Source organism: Ochotona princeps, chromosome 12 (genome assembly GCF_030435755.1).
Source record: "Ochotona princeps isolate mOchPri1 chromosome 12, mOchPri1.hap1, whole genome shotgun sequence".
In the NCBI taxonomy this organism is placed as follows: Eukaryota; Metazoa; Chordata; class Mammalia; order Lagomorpha; family Ochotonidae; genus Ochotona; species Ochotona princeps.
In genome coordinates this window covers 6,330,738-6,335,424 of record NC_080843.1, presented here as the reverse complement: position 1 = coordinate 6,335,424, position 4,687 = coordinate 6,330,738, and the positions used below count along the sequence as shown (strand labels likewise).

General features: G+C 39.0%; 1 pseudogene; it reads right to left on the bottom strand.

Moving 5' to 3' along the window:
* Positions 1 to 456: 456 nt before the first annotated feature.
* LOC118758065 (U2 spliceosomal RNA) lies at positions 457 to 578 on the bottom strand (annotated as a pseudogene).
* Positions 579 to 4,687: the final 4,109 nt, after the last annotated feature.

Genomic DNA, 4,687 nt, shown 5'->3' with positions numbered 1-4,687 from the left:
TAGGGAGTCAAAATGTACTTGATTGCAGATGACATGATTATGCTTCGCTTAAAGGCATTATCCTTTAGGTTTTCCATTTTTTAGCATGCAGTTGCTCATAGCAGTTTCTTATGATCCTTTGTAGTTCACTGGCTTTGAGTGTAGCATCTCGAATTTTCTCTTTTCTTTGTTAGTCATGTTAGTGGATTGTTTAGTTGACTTTTGTGGTTTGTCTTTTTTCCTTTTTTTAAGTTTCTGATTAAATTACTCCTGCTTTGATTCTTACTGTTTTTTTTTTTTCCATGTTAATTTGCGAGTTGGCTTGTTCTTATTGTTCTAAATCCGCAAAGTGCCTCATTAGGTCATTTATTTGAGACATTTCTATTTGTTTTAATATAAGCACATTGACTATAAAGTTCCCTCTTTACATTGTTTTTTATCTCAGTTTTTGATATTTTGCATTTTTATTTCATTCTTGAGAGATCCATTGTTCATTTAATATCATGTGGTTCAGATCCATGCATTTATAAACATTCTGTTCTTGTTGTTGATAAGAACAGATACTACACTAGATCTTAGCCAAAAGGCAGAGAAGTGATGTTTTTGTTGTTGATTTCTGTGTGTGTGATGTGAAACAATCCAAGGTGTTATTTCAATCTCTTAAAATTACTGAGACTTGACTTGTGAACTAACACGTCCATGCTGGAACATTTTCCATGTGTTTATAAGAAGAATGCATATTCAGTACCTGTTGGGCTAAAAGTATTGTAGATATCTGTCAGTTCCATTTACCACATGTTGTGGTTCAACTGGAGTATGTACTTGTCTGTCTGGATGGTCTGTCTTTTGACGACAGTGGGTTGTCCAAGGCCCTTAACAGTTTTTGTTATATTGAGCCCTTTATTTCCTTATATGTCAAGTAGTATTTGCTGTGCATATCTGTGTGATCATATGTTGAGGAATGCATATATATAATTAAAATTGTCATATTTTCTTGCTGATTCCATTTTCTTTCATCAATATACGAAGTGTCCTTTGTGTCTATGCAGTTTCTGATTTAGAGTGTGTTTATTGAGTGTGAGAAGAGCTATCCTCATCAATTTTTGGTTTCTGTTTGCCTGGTGCATTTTTTCCCAGATCTGCAATTTCTTTTTTTTTTAAAAAAAGATTTATTTATTTGATTTTTTCACTGGAAAGGCAGATTTACAGAGAGAAGTAGAAACAGAGAGAAAGATATTCCATCTGCTGATCTGCTGCTTCATTCCCCCAAGTGGCTGCAATGACCTGAAGTGAGCCAATCCATGACCAGGATCCTCTTCCAGGTCTCCCATACAGATGCAGGATCCCAAAGACGTGGGCCATGCTCCACTGCTTTCCTAGGACACAAACAGGGAGGTAGATGGGAAGTGGAGCAACCAGGACATGAATTAGCGCCCATATGGGATTCTAGAATAAAGAAGGTGAGAATTAATTCTTTGGCTATCACGTCAGGGCCCCATGACTGAGTCTATTTGGGGATACTTTGAGGTTACTGTATCTGGATATTTATGTCTAACGATGTAGCGATTTTTCACAAGCTATTTCATTTAGTAAGTTCTCAATATCTTTTCCATCACTTCTCCTATAGGAGTCGTTATTATCTGAGTATTTGGTTCTTTACTGGTATCTCATATTTCACATACTTTCTTCATTCTTTTTAATTATTTTCTTAATGTTTGCATGATCAAGTTATTTCAAAAGTATTGTCTTCCAGATCAGATATTTTCTTTTTTATCTTCAGTTTTCTATTTTCCAAAATTTAAATTATTTTTTATCAATATGGTTTATCTGCTGGTGAAGCTCTCATTTTAATATATTTCATTGAAATTTTTGTCTTCAAAATGTGTTTCATTTTTCTGAATGATTTCTATTTTCTTAGAGAGTGTTTTCCGTCACATAATCTGTTCTCTTTGTTTCTAACCATATTCTATTGTAGTACATTGATTTCCTTACAGTACCTCTCTTGAATTCTGTTTATGACACTTGGTAGAGTTTCTTCTGATCAGGGCCTCCTTCTGGGGAGCTGTTTTGTTCTGGAGGTTAAATGCTGATTGGTTTCTTCATAGGGTTTGTGTCCTTCTTTAACATTTCCCACTCTGGAGACATAGTCTTCTTCAGAGTAGGTTTTATTGGAGAACAGTTTCTGGGAATGCAGGGTAGTACTCAGTTGCTGCTTTGCTTTTGATTTCCTGCTGAGCCTGGAGGTCTGACCTCTGAATAATTTATTTTTTTTTTAATCATGTCAGCCGTATCTTTAAGTGACACAGCAGTGTAGTATGAAGCAGCTCCTTGGGGATAAGAGTGTGACTCTGAGGTAGATGTGGGTTTTCTGCACTGTGTATCTTCAGTTTCCGTATAGTCGGGTGTCAATTACACTAAGAATCGTGATACCATAGGCCTCATTGTTGATGCTGAGCAACACAAAAGGGTTTCTCCCCTTGTCTCACTGCAAGTCCATTGAGGCATCATAGTGTAGTTACATCGTGGTGTAGCTACATCATAGTTTAACCCCTATAGTTGTGGCTCTAGGACAGTGTGATGTGGATGGGATCTACCCCAATCTGCACTGGGAGAGCTTGATTTGTACTGGGTCTTGTAGTATCCAAAACCAAGACTGAGGGATGTGGCCTGAACACTGCCCCCATCCGGTAATGTGACTACAAGGAGTATTAGAAAATTTCTCAGGCAGATATGGGCTCAGAAGTGAGAAAAGTAAGAGGTTTCTTCCCTAGGTTGTAGCCGGTAGATCCTAGTGGATTTGAGATTAGTGCTGATACAATGCAAAATTATCCAGCTTTAACAGATTGTGATCCAAATCCTGCAGATGGTGGCAAACACTGACTGAAGCTCCAGATACCATGAGTGCAGCAGTTCTGCTTCTGCAAGGCACTGAAGGAACTGGCCCCAGTTCTCATGGAGAATGCAAGGATGATGCTGGGTCTTGGTAACAGTGAACCACGAGTTACAGGTTGGCTCTGGATTTGTATGGGCTGCTACTTGTGATAGCCCCACGAAGCTAAGGGAAATCCCTCGGATCACACAGAGTGAAAGAATACAGCTCAGACATACACCCAGAACTCCCACAGTTGCAGCAGGCACATGGTCTGTCCTCCACTCTGTAAGTAGCCTTGACTCAGGCTCTCACCACTTCTCAAAGTGTAGTGTGTCTGCTTGCTGTCTGCTGAGTCAGACATATGCCATGACTCTATCACTGCACTTGGTCTGGGGAAGGAAGGAAAGCGTGGCCACATGGCTTCTCTTTTTGGAACAAAGAAATTGCTCAGACCACAGTCAGCAGTGCAGCCTGGATTTGACGTCAGAGAGGGGCTCGTTAATGACATTTACAGAGAATAGTTAAAGCTTTTCATGGTGAGGAGCTGCAGCAACTTCCTCCCACCTTGTCTCAGAAAGATGGTGTCTTCCAGTTGCCAGTAGGTTTAGTTATCAGCATGGATGTCTGCTTCTCTGCTGGGCCACAGAATGCCTGACCTGTTCTCAGTCCTCCACTGAAAATGCCTCTCCGTGTCACAGGGATGTGGCCCTCCCTTTGTTTTTCTGGTATTTTGTGGCTGAGGTCAGAGTGTCCTCTCCCACTTCAGCAAGCATAGAATCACCTTTGTCACATCTTGCAGTCAAGTTCTGCCCTAATTTCAAATTCCGGCTTTTTTCCCCCTTTGTGCTTTGCTTGGGATTTTGGGCTTCTCTACAAGATTTTCCTTCTTCTGTTTCTCCAACAAAGAGAAAAAACTTATTGATATAAATGGAGAGATCTTAATATTTTCTAGCTATATGGTCTTTGTCCAGAAATGTCAGTTGTGGCTTCATAGTCTGATTATGAGCAGTACAGAAGTGAAGGAATGGCTGTGTCTGTCGCAACTTAATTCACAGAAATAGGAGCAGTGTGAATTTCACCCCTGGGCTATATTTCGCTGAGGTATGCATTAACTCAAAAATAACAATAAAGTGTTGTAAAGCTTTCATCATTTTATTTCCCCTGAAATCTAAGCCAGATCTGTTCACACAGTTATCGATTAGTCTATGCTAATTTGAGAGCTTCATTTGCTTCTAAGTTCTTGCACACAAACACTGTTCAATTGTAGTTTTTACCTAACCAAATAGGGAATCTACTTCGGCCTTGGATACTTTTTTTTTTTCTTTTCAGTGCAATTTTTCTCTAACCTATTTTTTTTTAATAAGTTCTCCATAAATGGGGAAAAAGAGAATGTGGTTGAAGATCTTGAGTGTCACAGAGGGTGAATTGCTCTCTCAATGTGTTGTCTCCATGTACTGATTGATTATAGATCAATAATTTTTATTTCTGTAGATTGGATATTCTATGAAACAGGACTTCTGCAAAACTGGAAGATTTGGCCAGTGCTCTAGGTAGATGGTCACTCTTCTTGCCTTTTGGCCTTTTCATGCATCCCCTGACACATTTACGGTTCTTTTCCTTATGTCCAATGGAAGAGAGCCTGATTATCATATGTTGTGAAAATTGCTTTTGGTCAACTCTGTTGAGAGTTCTGTGCCTCTCCTGGAAGTTGCTTCCCAATTATTTCTCCAGGTTAGGAAAATTTCTTTTGTTATTTCATGAAGTACATTTTACACCCAGATTTTCTTCTGTGCCTTATGGAACTCCCATATCTCTTTTCAAAAATTTTTAACATCC